The 17,073-nt window shown below is 35.9% G+C and overlaps 1 protein-coding gene across 1 annotated transcript in view; it reads left to right on the top strand.

The window, feature by feature from the left end:
- The first annotated feature begins 14,196 nt into the window (after positions 1-14,196).
- LOC126818113 (sacsin-like) overlaps positions 14,197-17,073 on the top strand; it is a 28,933-nt gene continuing 26,056 nt past the window's right edge. The window contains exon 1 of the mRNA XM_056100323.1: positions 14,197-14,298. The gene's annotated coding sequence lies outside the window, so the exon portion shown is untranslated. The remainder of the gene's footprint in view (positions 14,299-17,073) is intronic.

Below are 17,073 nucleotides of genomic sequence, written 5' to 3' on the forward strand. Positions count from 1 at the left end.
TTCCAACTGCCAAGGGATCTTTTACGTGCACGCAAATATGTACACGGGACCTCGGTTTTTCGTCGGAGAGAAGAAGCACTCCGACGCTCACGTTGGGCAAACAATGTGACAAGATACGGCGTCAAGAACCGAACCCCCTAATCCAGGCAGCTGAAAGTTTGACGTCATATTCAAAATGAATGCCTCCGTGTCTTGCCATTTTGGCGAGACAAACTTCGATTTAAAGTAGCTAAGTCTCTAACTCAATATCATCCAAAACCCGCTTAAAATAGATACGGGTAATATAATTAATATTATGTAGACATATAAATCACAAATTCTTCAACACTGATCGGGACAATGATGCTTGATGGATTGAAGAGATTATTGCAAATCTTTATACTTTTTTGCATTCCATAAGAAAATACTGTTCTGATTCAGTTTTATTTGTACCGCGGGAGAACAAACCGTCGAGTCGAAGCGTTCGGAAATAGCCGACGGTTACCGATTGGGAATCAAGGACGTTGAATGATAGCGATAGGCCGACCAAATATTTTTATTTTACTTTTGCGTGAAAAAAAGTTGAATGATAGCGATAGGCCGACAAATATTTTTATTTTGCTTTTTACTTTTACTTTTGTTTTACATTTCAAATTACTTTTAAAAATGATTTTAGTTTTCATTTGTGTTTTGATTTTAATTTACATTTTGGTTTTACTTTTATTTTTATTTTTGCTTTTGATTTAATTTTTAGTTTTGATTTAACTTTTGCTTTTGGTTGAACTTTTCAAATTACTTTTAAAAATGATTTTAGTTTTCATTTGTGTTTTGATTTTAATTTACATTTTGGTTTTACTTTTATTTTTATTTTTGCTTTTGATTTTAGCTTTTGGTTGAACTTTTCAAATTACTTTTAAAAATGATTTTAGTTTTCATTTGTGTTTTTATTTTTATTTACATTTTGGTTTTACTTTTACTTTTGTTTTTATTTTTGCTTTTGATTTAATTTTTAGTTTTGATTTAACTTTTGCTTTTGGTTGAACTTTTACTTTTAATTTACTTTTGATTTTGATTTTGCTTTTCATTTTCATTTCATTTTATTTAGGTTTATAAAGACATTTTGTTAAATCCTGAATGATAACGATAGGCCACCATAGTAATGCCTTTGAGATGAAAATATTCGGACCTAGTTGACCGAGTCTACTCTTAAGACACCCCACAAATAAAATTCAGTTATTGTCTGCGATATCACCTCGGTGGAAGCGGACGTTAAATAAAGCTATTTCACACATAAAATTCAGTCAATTCCAAACATTTTATGTTTGACCAACATCTAGGCGATTCTATCACTTTTATATCAAATTGAATTGTGTTATTTACTGTTTTTTATTTATTTCTTACATTGTAAATTATGACATCAATGTTTGTGTATGTCTGTCTACACTTGATCTCGATAAGTGATTAGAAGTGATTCAATATAAATGTGACAAAGGGTGAATTAACAATAAAAAAACATGTTGTAATTCTTGTCAATAAGCTTTAATTTCTACAAAATTAATCACAGAGAAAAAAAGAGTGGAGGAAACAACCCTGAAAATACAAAACAGGCAACGTTAATAAATTTGTTACATCAAGTTGATAAGACAGATCGGGGAAACGACCACTCAACATTATCTGGGCCACATTGGCAGATGACCCCAATCCTGCCACATACAAGTGCAGGATTCAGAACATGCCACCTGAGTCATTGACAGACCCTCCGATCCAAAGCCCACTCGGCCATCCAAAACCCTTAATTTGTTAACAAATATTTACATAATCCAACAATGTGAAGGAGGGTTGACAAACATTAATTGCTGCAGATGCCTCATGTCCCTGTATGGCACTTGAAAACCCTGTGATATTTACATGTACATAATGTCAAAAGCCTAACACCATTATAGTATTAATAATTAATTGACTATTTAGGGATTCAATTAAATATTGAGAATTACACTCAACACGTAACTATACGATAGGCACACCGCGGTAACCTGGGCCCTTATTCACGAAAACTTAAACTAAGTTACAACCGAAATTTTAAATCTAAACGGTCAACCCCCTACAAAATTATGATGAAGAGATGGCCAGATGTGGTCCCCATTGTGCCTATAAAGATTGGAACCAACGGAATGTTGAGCAAAGAGCTACAGCCTGTGATGTTACAGCCATTTAACATTGAAGTCAATGGGCAAATAATTGCTAGTCATAAAAGAGTTGTCTCCCCTTAATCATAAAACGCATGGCTTTCATAGCTTGTCTTTACATATAACTTCAGGATAAATAAAATACCGTCTAATATCACAATTAATCCTTATCAACAAACAACCTATTTAGAATCTTGTATGACAGCAGAAGACAACAATTGTCATATAAACTATTACTAATTATGCATATAATAAACAAATCTGACATAGACGATAGGTCGAAGATCGTGAACAGCGCCAGACATTAGTCGAGTGCTTCTTTCAATAAATGACAGAATATTGACTTAATATTAAAATATGTGCACTACAAATATAAATCTACATGTACAGATCTTAGTTAATAGTATTAAAAGCGAATAGAATATACAAAATAAGCATTGTTAAATCACATCTGACTGGGCGTTCAAAAATTGTTGTTGCTACAAGTGGGATAATAAAATGGCGGACACATGAGAGCGATCCCATGGTCACAGTGGGATCATAGTGTCAGAAATTTTAGACATAGTGAACATTTAACGTAGTTAAGTCTCTTAACTGAGTATCATACAAAATCTTTGACATTGAAAACACGAATAATTTGTCAGTTTAATTCAACATTGATGGACTTCTGATATCTAATATGTAACACTGTGCGTTTCAGCGCCATTTGTAACAAGGGACTAGACATTCCACAATTCATGTCAAACAGTGGCGCCATATTCTTATCCGGAGAGCTTGCGCAATAAATGCTATCAGTGTAGAGATTGTCATTCGATTGAGACTTCTGGCGTATTTCACCGAACATAACTGATTAGAAATTACACTAAAAACAGTAACTTCCTATGGGCCTTGGTTTTTAGCTTGTGGAACATCTATAGGTCACAATTTTATTTGATTTTAAAAGCTGTTTAAATATATCACCGTTCGATAATGGTTGAGTACGATTCTCGTGAAAATCAGACCGAAACTGCTTGACAAAATGACTGCTACTGATACGCAAATAGTGTAAAAGTATGTAATGCCAAGATTGTGGACCCTCAAGAAGTCACAGTTTTTATCCGATCTTGATGAAACCTAAACCGCGTGTCTACATCCAAAAGACCTCGGTTCCTGTCGATATTCGTGCATATCGGACAGTAATTTTCTGGATTATGGTCCCTGATGTTTCGTTTTTTTAGACTTTTGATGGCCTCTACTACACCTTTTTTTAAATCCATTTAGTGGTTTATGTCGAAAATGGGTGACTAACTTTTGACTTCTTAAAGAGCTAAATAAGTACCACCCAATTTTGATTGAAATCTATCCAATGGAATAGGACAACATTTTGAAACAGTCCAAATATGTGGTTGAAAACCTTCAAATTATTCAGAATAAAACGAGCTGAAAATTGGTGAAAATGTCAAAAATTTGCCCCTGTAAGATGATACAAGGCCAAACAACGCATTTGATAAAACGTCCGCCTGAATTGAATGGGCGGAGTGTGGACATACGTACCGCAGGTGGTATGACATAAGCCCCTCGAGTCTTCGGCACGACGTTCTAGAAAAGGTACTCGATGAGCCAAAATGTCAATAATCATTTTTAAATGTGTGACATAAATATCGCTATGGGTTTATTCTATTACCTATTAACATGTCCACTTTGAAGATTAAACTGAACTGGTACAAGATATAGATGTAATATACCTTTCTCAAGGTAGGACAGTTATATTATTATTATTATTATTATTATTATTATAGTAGTAGCAGTACAGCATATTTATAATCCGCTCTTTCATAAAACATGTTCAGGGGCACTTTATAAAGAGACAATGTAATCATAAATACAACAAGATTATGGACATGTTAACAGTCAGTTAAAAGCCTGGTTGAATAAATGCGCTTTAAGTTGGGTTTTTTTAATAGAATATAAAGATGTACAACATATTAAACTAAATGGTAGATTATTCCACAAAACAGGTGCTTGATAACTGAAAGAGCGCTGACCATAAGAGACTAGTTGAACAGTAGTTTTAGGCTTTAAAAGTAGTTGATCTGATGTTCGGCCAGGTATATAAAGTTCTAAAAGATCTGAGAGGTAAACAGGAGCTAAACTATTTAAACATTTAAAAGTAAGGAATAAAATCTTAAAATCTATTCGATATTTAACAGGTAACCAGTGCAAATTATATAAAACAGGAGTTATGTAGTCGCATTTCTTAGTTAAAGTAACAAGTCTAGCTACAGTATTCTGTACTTTTTGTAATCTATCTATAAGCTTTAAAGGTAAACCAACGAAAAGTCAATAAAAGTTATTGGAATTTCTAAAATTAGGATATTTATTAATATTACAATTGTATATATTACTTAAATTGATAGATGCCCGCCCCAACTCCCAACTCCCCACACACCCCCATCCCCATCCCACCCACCTTCAACACTTGATCATTGCAGCTATTTATCTTATCTGTGTACCACACGAAGCAGCTTATCAATCATGTTAGACTATAGGACTATAGACGTTGTAATATATAATACATTCCTCGGTATCACTTAATTCTACGAAACAAATCATTATAAGCTCAAAGTACACGACAGACGGTCTGGCGAGGGGGGGGGTGTCTAGAGTGTCACGTTTCGATGTCTAGCTGACCGGTCACCTCTGGCGTGCGGTTGTGGTTTCTAACCCTGATATGAGCGTATGAGTTTACTCCCGTTTCTCTCTTAGTGCGCGCACTAAGATTATAAAATTGATAATAAGACACTATGTCTGCGTTATCACCTTCGGTGGGAGCGGACGTTAAACACTCAAGTACAACAACGACAAACCGTCTTACTAAACTTAACATGCAGGGACCTGATTGTAGTGACTACATAGAACGAAATCGATTCTAGTCCTTATTTCGTTATGAACTCCAGCTGGGCCCATTTTAACGTGCCTACAGGTCCGAAGCGCACTGATCAACAGTGGATGTGCGTCAGGCCTCTACAATTACTGAGAGGCATGACATCGGAGCGGGTTAATTAGCTCGACATATTAACTTTTTTTCTTCTGCAAATTAAATTCTATAACATATTTTTTTTTAATTATTAGAAAAATAGATAAAGTTGTTTGAAAAATATCTGGATAAAATATATTTCCTGTTTAGTGAGTATATAAAATGAGCAAAACACATCATTCTGCTCGAATCAGTTTACGACGCCGTACTTAAATGGTATGTATTCACATACATTTTATTATGTGTTGGCCTATTAAAGTGGTATGGCCTTATTTATACGAAATCGAGGTTGAGGAAAGATAACTCTCGAGTCAGGAGTTTTTGTTTTTCTTGCTGTGTCGTTGAAGCGCTCGAATAAGATGTGATTGTGATTTTGCTGTAAATAACTTATGTCTTTGTGTGGTTCTCAGAATACAATTAATGGAGATGATTTTGTGTATTAACTTGTTTGTTCTACCACCATTGTGTTATACCCCCAAATACACAATATGGTGGAGATGCTAAAACTTGTTGCTGACTGCTGTTGAATGATAAATTTCTCAATGAAACCACGTGTTTTTTGGTGTTGCCATTTCCTACCTTTGAAGGCCAACAATCAAGTCATCCTGTTTATAACATTGTTGAGTACCTGCCTATCATTTGATTGTTCCCTACCTGTGTAAATATGTCGACCACACTGATGTACTACTATTCGTATATTAATGATTTTGAACTGACACCTGCCATGTATCCAACTTCACCAGTACCATCTCCGCTGACAACTGGGCCACCATTACTGACTCCTGTTCGCTCAACTCAACACATTGATAACCAAGTACCAATTCCCTCTAGCTTACCAACAAAACTTCATGGCATCAGTATGGTTTCAACCTTTTCCGGTGAAGAAAACCCGACATATTTTTTAGAAGAGTTTGACTCATTTTGTTTACTTCAAGGACTCACAGATCGACAGAAACTTGCTGCTTTCCATTTACAGCTGAGAGGTCCAGCCCGTATTTGGTATTTACATTTACCTCCTGCTTTTAAACTTTCTTGGCAGTCCTTTGAGAAGGTGTTTACTTCCAAATATACAGCCCAGGTCAATTTTGCCGATTCCATAGTTTTCCACCAGCCTTTTTATTTACTAGCCAACCAGTCAATAGATCAATACCAAAGTTTTTTGATTGAGAAGTCAGATAATTTACACAAGAATGATCAAGAACTTATGTCAAAGTTTATATCAGGCTTACCTCCTAAATTAGCTTTTTTTGTAAGAGCCGGAACACCTACAACACTTGAACATGCCTACAATGCTGCTAAGATGGGTGAAGCCTATGGCTACCGGGACAGTTTTGCCAATTCTCAGCTGCCACCAGGCCATATTCAACCAAACGTCATACCGCCTCACATACCAATTCCTGATTTTTCTCAGCCACCTCCCACCAGTACCGGTAACAGTTATCAGTTTTTACAACAACAAATTAATGATTTGACAAATCTCATACAACGTTCTCAGCCATTTCAAGGCCCTCACCAAATCCAACACCCAACGCATTATACCAATGTACAGCAACCAACCAATACTTACCCACCATCATCTAAAGTTTGTTATACTTGTCATGGTGTTGGCCATTTTGCCCACAACTGTAACTGGACACATAATGGATCAATCCGCCCGGATCTTCGCTGTTCTACGTGTCAACAATTCGGTCATTCCGCTAATTGTTGTAAACTTCAAAAGCAGCCGGGAAACTTGTTCCGCTCAAGGGCTCTAGAGCACAACCCCTTGAGCTCTGCCAATCTACAGCTTCAAGCTCCAGTGCTCCCCAAGTAAACCATTTTAAATATCTACCACTGAAATTTAAAACTCTAGGCCTCCCAGTGACCATAGCTGGATTGTTGGACTCGGGCTGTTCTGTCAATATTATTTCTTCTCATCTATTCACCAAGTTACCAGTTACCAGTAAATCTACACTTACTACAACCGATACTCATCAACTTACATTAGCCAATGATCAACAGGTAAAAGTACTTGGCAGTACTTATTTAACATTTTCATCAAACTGTGGTTTTCACAGAAACATTTTATTTTATGTGTTAGAAACTTTGTCACAACCAATCATATTAGGTACTACATTTATGGTTTCGGCTAGAATTAAATTAGATTTTGGTGCTCTTTCCAGTCAATCCAACTCATATAAAGTGAAATGTGCCAAAACTCTTGTTTTACCAAGCAATACAGAAACTGTTATTTGGGGCAAAGTGCCACAACATTTGTCGTATGGTATTCAAGGCATGTGTACTCCTCATCAGCAATTGTCCCGAAAGAATGTTTTAGGATCTCGAAGTGTGTGCCTAGTGTCGTCAAATCGAACAGTTCCTCTCAAAGTACTCAACTTAACCAGTCACCCCATAACCCTTTTTAAAGGATGTGCATTAGCTGACTTTAACATATTCGATGACTCCTCCAAAGTCACACCTATTCTTTCTAGTACTGATACTGCTTCACCTCATGTTCATGAATCAACAAATAACACACCACCTTTTGTTAATAATATTAATGATTCACATCCCAATTTTTTTGACAGTCTCAACTTTTCCAATACCACAGTCAGCCCCGCTGAATTACCTGTCTTGATGGATTGTTTGTACTCATATCAAGATATTTTCATTACTTCAGAAAATTCTGATTTAGGACTTACCTCAATTGTTGAACATCAGATCCATTTGAACCCTGATGCAAAACCAAAACAACAGCGACCTTATCGCTTACCACCTGATAAGAAGGAAGTATTACGCCATCAATTAGCTGAGCTTGTCGAGCAGGGTATTATATGTCAAGTTAGTAATACCGATCATCTACCTATAACCAGTCCTATAGTATTGGTTTCGAAGCGAAATGTTGATAAATCTGAATACCCTATTGGTTCAAAAGAAGCTAGTTTATCACAATATCGTTTTTGTGTTGACTTTCGTTACCTCAACTCTCAGACACAAGATTTCAACTATACTATCCCAGATTTGCAAGAGCTAACAGAATCATTTACTACTACAACACCTAATTATATAACATCTATTGACCTAAGTAGTGGATTTTTTCAAATGCCATTGTCTGAAGAGTCCACTAATTATACAGCATTTTCAACTTGCTTTGGAACGTATAAATTTTTACGTCTTCCTATGGGCCTCAAAACCTCACCAAATTCTTTTCAGCTTATGATGGACAAAATTTTACACGGTTTGACATTTAATTCTGTGTTATGCTACCTTGATGATATCCTTATTTATAGCTCAACATTCGATCAACATATCAAGGATATAAAAGCTGTTTTTGATCGATTACGTACAGCTGGCTTAAGACTTAACCCGAAAAAATGTGCTTTTGCTCAACAAAAGTGTAAATATTTGGGACATGAAATATCTGCTGCCGGCATAAGCCCACCCAACGATCATGTGAAGATTATTCAAGATTATCCTACTCCTAAAACTCCCAAAGAGTTGCGCAGATTTCTCGGAATGTTAAATTGGTTTAGGAAATTCATTCCCAATTATAGTGCTCTTGCTACTCCTTTGCACAGTTTATTAAAGAAAAATGTGTCTTATAATTGGGACGAATCGCATCAATCAGCGATTGATAAATTAAAAGAGACAGTGTTAAATTCCAAAGTATTAGCTTTTCCTCGCTATGACCTACCATTTTATTTAAGTGTCGACACTTCCAGTCTTGGTATCGGTTATATGCTATATCAAATCCATCCAGAGTCAGACTTTAAGGACAAGTTAGATGACAAACAACGAACACGAGTTATTAAATTTGGCTCGAAAAGCCTTTCGAAATGGCAGCAATCATATGGTCCTACTAAACTGGAACTTTTGGGCATGACCTCAAGCATTTTGGATTGTGCTCCCTATTTACGTGGTCGTCATTTCACAGTAGAATGTGATCATCAAGCATTACAGCCATTATTTCAAAAATCTCTTCGTGGTGCCATCTATGATCGGTGGTTAACCATTCTTCAGCAATTTAACTTTGATATTAAATATAAACCAGCAGCACAGATGACTGTTCCTGATGCTTTGTCCCGTTGTTTCGATAAAACTGTTAAACATTCCGATCATGTCAGTCCATCTGAAGATGACCCTTATTTTCCATATATTCCAGAAGCTGTTCCTAAAATAACTTTGCCCGGTGGTGTAGATTTTCCAAATTTGTTTTGTGCGGATTCAAATGCTGAATGTAATCGTGTTTTTGTGGATTATACTGATCAAGACCCATTATATGATGCTGACACAGAAGATTGTGATATTGATGAATTTTTAGTTAATAATGTGCCTTCCAATTATGAACAATGTGCTGCAGTACATAATTCATGTATTCCTTCAGACACTTGTGAAACTAGTGATAATCTAACTCATTTCATGCCGTCCACTACCGACTGTTGTGATATAAACTTTAGTGATTATATACCTGTCAGCTCAACTGATACCGCACCTATTGATTCTATATCAGTTGAGAGTATATTGTTAATGAAACATTTTAATTTTAGTCTTTCAGCTATGGCTGAATTACAATATAGTGATCCATTTTTAAAGCATATTATAAATTATCTTGTTAAAAATGTTTTGCCTGATTCTCAGTCTCAATCTAGACGATTAATTGTTGAAGCCAAAGATTATATGGTTTTTGAAAATGTTTTATTTCATTCTAGAACTGCAATATCTAAACGTTCCAAAACTTTAAATTGTTATCAACTTGTTGTGCCTTATGTCTTAGTTCAAGAACTTTTACTTTTATACCATGATTCTCCTTTAGGTGGTCATGGGGGGATACAGGATACTGTTGACCGCATTAAAGAGTCTTATTATTTTCCTAAAATGAGCACCCTTGTCTCTGACTATGTTAAGTCTTGTCATGCTTGTCAAAGTAGAAAGTTAACTAAAGCACATACCAAAACAGCCATTGTTGCATATCCTACACCACATGCTCCATTTGAAGTTTGGGAAGTAGATCTTTATGGGCCTTTACCTAAAACCCCTAAAGGAGATTGTTATGTATTCACCGCTGTTGATATGTTCAGTAAGTTTTTAGTTTGTTATCCAATTGCTAATACTGATTCCATAACTGTTAGTTCAGCACTCTTTAATTTATTTTCTAACTATGGTGTTTGCCATACGTTAATAAGTGATAAAGGTAGAGAATTTATTTCTAAATGTACATCTGAAGTTTGTAAACTTTTGTCAATACCTCAACAATTTACTCCTAGCTTTATGCATCACTGTTTAGGAGCTTGTGAACGCTTACACAGAACTTTGGCTGAGCGGTTAACTCCTTATGTGTCAAAAAGTCCTTGTTCCTGGATTGATATGTTACCTGCAGTTGTTTTTTCCATGAATAATTGTGTTAACTCATCTTTGGGGTTTTCACCTTTTGAAATCATTTATTCCATGCGTCCAAAATTTCCTTTAGCTAATTTTTCAGATAGTTCTCGAGAAACTATACCAAGTGATATTAAGACATTTATAAATAATCAATCTAAGAAACTCAACTTCATTCGCCAGCAAGTTGAAAATAATGCTATTAAAGCACATGCTAGAATGTGTGATAGAGTTAATGCTAAAATTAACCCTTTAAACATTGTTGTTGGTGATTATGTTTATTTAAATGTCTCTCCAAAAGGTCCTGGTCAGAAATTACAAAATAAATATTCAGGCCCTTATGTTATTTATACTATTTGTAGTGACCATATAGTCGATCTTAAAGATCCAACTTCTTCTAAACTTATTCATAATGTCCATTGTGATCGTCTTAAATTGGCTTATATCAGGTCACCTAACCCTTCTTCTTATTTTCCTGGGAGTGTTATCACAAACATTAATCAGACTGTACCAGAGCAGTCAGACTCTGATTTACCCAGTGAGAGTATTTTACAGCCTAACCAAACTTTAAGTCAGCCCATTACTACAGATGGGTTACCTACACCTTGTAAAGACTCTCATAATATTCAACGTGACTCTTCAAGTCCCACTATGTGTAGATCACGAATCCCTGTTCCAATAAAAGACATTCAACCCTCCCAAAGTGGTGTTCGTAGAAGTGTGCGTTCCAGACGTAAACCTATTAGATTTCGTGATGCAGCAGTGGACTGTAGTAGTATTTCGCATAATAGTGACTCTGATGGTGGTTTTCATAAAATCCAACGTGTGTTAGGTCAACGCCTTAAAGGGGCGAAACCAGAATATCTTGTTCAAATTCGTGGTGAACCAGCAGATCAGGCTTTTTGGGTCTCCGGCTCTAAGTTAGACCATCGTGCCAAATTATCAATTCAAATGAAACCACCACCATTCATTTAGTGATAAACATGTGTATATTTACTCATATTGTTTTACTTCTGTATGTATATCATATGCACGACTTTTTTATGCAGTGTTATGTTATATTTTTATATGTCTAATTTTTTTTTATATACGCTCACATGTTGTCTAGCAACCTATCTTCCTAGGATTATTTTCTATAGTTACCTATACATGTAGGCGTATATATATATATATATACTGTGCATGTAAGACAGTATTACTTATATCCCAGTTGGATATGCTTTCAGTCTATTTTATTTAATTTTTGTAAATGTTATTATTGCAATACATGTAGTAATGTTTATTGTCTTACATGGCATGTTATCTTATTCATCCATTTATCTCATTATACCTAACTTCATATGTCCATGTTCTTGTTGTTTTCCCACACAATATGTAACTCAGGTGTTAAAGAATATACATGTATATATTTTAATGTCCTTGCTATGAAGGATATTTTTCAGGGCATTGTTGCCAATATTGTCCACTTTTATTATCCTCTTTGTATTTTGTTTGAACTGTTTACATTTATCGGTCTTTCTTTTGTCAATTTTGTTATGTATAGTACTCTTGATTATGTTTCAAGATACTAATAGTCTCAACACAAATCTTTTATCATCGGATTTTAAACAAAATTATTTTGTTTTTTTTTGCCGGCGGGGATGTTATGTATTCACATACATTTTATTATGTGTTGGCCTTATTAATACGAAATCGAGGTTGAGGAAAGATAACTCTCGAGTCAGGAGTTTTTGTTTTTCTTGCTGTGTCGTTGAAGCGCTCGAATAAGATGTGATTGTGATTTTGCTGTAAATAACTTATGTCTTTGTGTGGTTCTCAGAATACAATTAATGGAGATGATTTTGTGTATTAACTTGTTTGTTCTACCACCATTGTGTTATACCCCCAAATACACAATATAAACATTTATTAAAGGTCAGGTCAGTGATGCAGGACGGATGCACTGATGCAGGGCCTGACAAGGACAGCTGTCTAGTCGCTCGGATGGGACAAAAAAACACACATTGGCGTGCACGTAAAAGATCCCTTGACAGTTGGAATTCGATACAAGAGTAGGCCGTAGTGCCGCTGTCCTGGCAAAATTTCCCCTATGGTACACTGTATAGCATATGCCCGTCTTCATTAGCCCAGTTCGGGGCAGAACAGTAGGACGTTAAACTCTATTTCATTTCATTTTCATCTTATACAAAGGTATAAGAAAGCTTTCGCAATACTTATGTGAAACAGATTGGATCCGGACGTGTAATGAGATGAAAAATCATGTGACAAATGGGTTATCCCATGTCAAGTGGACCAAATTTCGGAAAGTTGGGAACATGACCCCCTCCAAAAATATTATAAAAAAATATATGTTACAGTAATAAATAATGGGCTTAAGCTAAGAAATCCGACATTTTACCTCTCCAGGTTGGAAACTCCCTGAGATATGGCCATTTGAAATTAGGGCACTGAAACGGATCATAAATTCAGTGATTTTTTTTCAGGTTTTCGGATGTTTTAAACTCACATTTCTAATAGGAGTAGAACTCTCTCACTTTGTATCTGAGACAACTGTTGGTGTAGATTATGAATTTAGCATCACACTCATTGTCCAATGCATACTGTTCGCGCCACCAGGCGGCAAAATGTGGAACAGATGAACTATTCACCTTCATTTTCGGGATTTCCACAGCCTTTGGCAAAGTCACTATTGCATACACAACCTCCAAAATTGGCATAGTTAATGTCAATTTGTCTTATATCAATTTACAAAAGATTCCGAGACGATGGGATATATACTTTTCTAAATATCCAGTCTCGAAATTCAATGCACATTGAAAACATACAAAATATACCCATTTTCACCTTCAATTATGGCAATGTTGGACAGAAGTTAATATTCTGAAAAAGTTTGATAATAAAACTTCAATTACCCTACTATAACATACATTAAAGTCAATTAAAAATATAAGCCTACAATATGTAGTAATACGTAATGAATGCATGATACGTCTCTAGTCTAACAAACATGCATATAATTTTGTATTTGGTGGCATTTGGTCCATTAGGTTGGATTCAAGAAATGCAAATCCAACACAGCTTGTGGGGTACTATCAATTTCAGAGAAATATAACTAGAAATAAAAGTAAGTTTATCTCTGAATCAGGATGGACTTTGTAAATGAAAAACAAAGAACAAACCGAAACCGAAACAGTAATTTCTTCTAATTAATTCGACTTCTCCGACTGTAAAATCCTTCGCATATTAACCAAAACTGTAAAATATACTCTGTGCCTAATATTAAAGAAGAAAGCAATGCATTCAGTTTTATGCATTTCAAGCATTGAAATTGCCAAATAACCCCAAACATTTTACGGGGGCTTCCCCTTTTGAACTCCCACTATGTATTAAGAACGACCTACGGGTGTATACACCCTTCGTCTGGAAATATAGCATTTCATAAAATCTCTGTCCCCACCCAATCTGCTGTTTACACACACGCACACATTCGCTTTATCATTTTACAAATATGGTATGACTAATCGTTGCGTGGGTTGGATTGTAGTAATAACATGCGCTGTGTTAACTTTCACTTTATAAATTACAAATATGGTATGACTAATCGTTGCGTGGGTTGGATTGTAGTAATAACATGCGCTGTGTTAACTTTCACTTTATAAATTACATTTTAATCAAGCTACTACACCGGGAACAACACAATTGAAGAACCCAGCAGTACTGATAGATGACATCGTTTGAAATAGTATAGGGATCTTTGCCAAGGTAAAATGGATTGATGTTTCACTAATGTTATATTGTGTATTATATATCCACAGTGTGTATAGTTGAAATACGCGCCAGCTCGAGTACAATGTGCAAATTATGTACGAGGTCTCTATCGCCAAGTATATTTTGTATATATTTGTAGATAATTGTAAAACATTATTTAAATATCTTTTTTACCATAATGTTTTAATGAGATAAATGGTGTAAGGCGCCCTGGGCCTACATTACTGACTGTAGATTCAGTTATTGGAAAATACTAGATTTTATAATAAAGCTAGGTCAATTTACCGTGTAGTCTCGACAATCCAGCCCCTATATCCTTTAGCAAGCTGAACTCCAGTGTCAGCTGAATTCAACAACGTGTACCAGGAAAGATTGAAGTGACATATTGAATACAAAGTAATAAGAATGAATAAATTGTACTTCTATAGTGTGACACACATGAATACCAGAATATATCTAAAATTTGACCTGAGGAAACACGATTTCCTATATTCAGGGCAGTACTTGATAAAATCAAATTAATCTTGGCTCCCGTCGTCTTTATCCGTTTTACGATGTTTGAACAAACAATTTCTAAATCGTGGCAGGCTCTCGAAAAATGTAATAAACACTCAAAAATTACAGATTTATATTTATAAGCGTGTATCAGTATCATTGTCGGTTCAAATGAAATGAAATGAAATGGGGTTTAACGTCCCACTGTTCTGCTCCGAACTGGGGAGATGGGTGTGTGTGTTGGGGGGGGGGGGGAGATGGTTAGCACGTGTATCATAAGGTCTGTCATCGAGTCAACTGGCGTGCATTCGATTCCCCGGTTGTACCTGACAAGGAGTAGAGTCACATGTCCAACCTCGTGTGTTTTCTCCGGGTCCTCCGGTTTCTGCCCACTGCTAACAAACCCTACTCGCAAGCGAATTATTGAAATACAATTGAACCATATGTTAGTGCCGAAATGACCTGGTTTGTGTCGAGTGGACGTTAAACCCCATTTCTCTCTCTCTCTCTCTCTCTCTCTCTCTCTCTCTGCTCCGAACTGGGCTATTGAAGTCGGGCATACGCTATGCAGTGTGCTATGAGGGAAATTTTGCCCGGACAGCGGCACTGCGGCTTACTCTTATATCCAATTCCAACTGTCAAGGGATCTTTTACGTGCACGTCAATGTGTACACGAGGCCTCGTTTTTGCACCATTCGTTTCGTGTTTAAGGCGGTGGGTTGTGTCAGAGCAGTGAGAGCACGAGACTTTTGATACAGAAAGCGAACGAAATCATGAGACTGAATGCCACACCCAACGATGTGATCGAAGGTCATACTGATTGCTGATAGATATTAATAGATATTAGCAGGACAGTATACCAATTGCAAAAGACCGGATTTCAGAATTTCAAAACAAGGATTTCTCATCTTGAGACACGTTAGGGCACGTTACAATAGGCCCTGCTGTAGTTCATAATGAAACGAGGGCTAGTTTCGTTTTTGTTCTAACTATTTACATTGTAGTTTCAACAATCAAGTTTGTGTATCGTTCAGTGTAGACTGAACCGAATGGCATATACCAAGAAAGAGTAAAATGACGCATTTAGTAGAAAGCTATATGGGTTAATGCATTATATAACGTCTATAGTCCAGCGTGCATATACTGATAAGCTGTTTACGGTGGTATACATATCACATAAATAGCTACAATGATCACGTGATGAGGGAGGGGCATCTGTCATCTTGAGTAATATTAATATCCTAATTTTCTAAATAACAATATCACCACCCTTAGGACATATTACATCTATATCTTGTCACACTGATCCGCAGTGAATATTCGCTAGGCCGCGACAGTCACTGATAAGGATAACATCTATGCGACTTAATGAGCCACAAATATTAACTTTTTTCCTCCGACATATTAAATTCTAAAACATTTTTTTGATGTATTAGAAAAATAAATAAAGACGTTTGGCGTATTTGAAGGTAAAAATTATTTCCTCTTTAGTGTATATGGGTATTAACACGAATAAGAGGCTCCATTCCGCCCGAACCAGTAAGTTCTTATGTAAACAATGAATGCACCATTGACCTAATGATTGACGCCACGCGTGGAAGGTAGTCATCTTTTACAGAGATATTAGAAGACTTTCGTAATCCGCAGTTAAACATATTGTTATCTTGTATCAGATTACTTTAATCTACAAAGTATTAATATATATAACTGCAAAGTGGATATGATATAAAGAAAATGAAGGGAATAAAACTCATAGCTATGTTTATATTAGGTATTTAATATAGATATTTTGGTTCATCACCTATTGGTTCATCATCAACCGAATTTAGCAGATATAGTATTGATTCATTGGTGTTTATCAAAGTTTGATCAAATGCGTTGTTTGACCGGGTGCTATTGTGTCGGGTGTGACCGAATGGTTAGCACGTGCGCGTTGTTTCATGAGGTCTGTCATTACTCAACTGGCGTGGTTTCGATTTCCCGGTTGTACGTGACAAGGTGTAGGGTCGTCTGTCCAATCCCGTGGGTTTCCTCCCACTCTTTTTTTTTCTAAACAATTTGAAGAATTTCAAACATATGATGTTTATTTGAGAGCAAACTTAGACGGTTTCACACTTCTTGATTTCTTATTTATTCCATAGGTTAGATTTCAATCAATTGATTTCTTGTTCTGTTCTCCATTGGTTAGATTTCAATCAATCAAATTTCAGTTGTACTCAATTAGTACTTTAAGAAGATAAAGCTCGTCACCCATTTTCGACATGAACCACTAAA

This window comes from Patella vulgata, chromosome 4 (genome assembly GCF_932274485.2).
Source record: "Patella vulgata chromosome 4, xgPatVulg1.2, whole genome shotgun sequence".
NCBI classification, from domain to species: Eukaryota; Metazoa; Mollusca; class Gastropoda; family Patellidae; genus Patella; species Patella vulgata.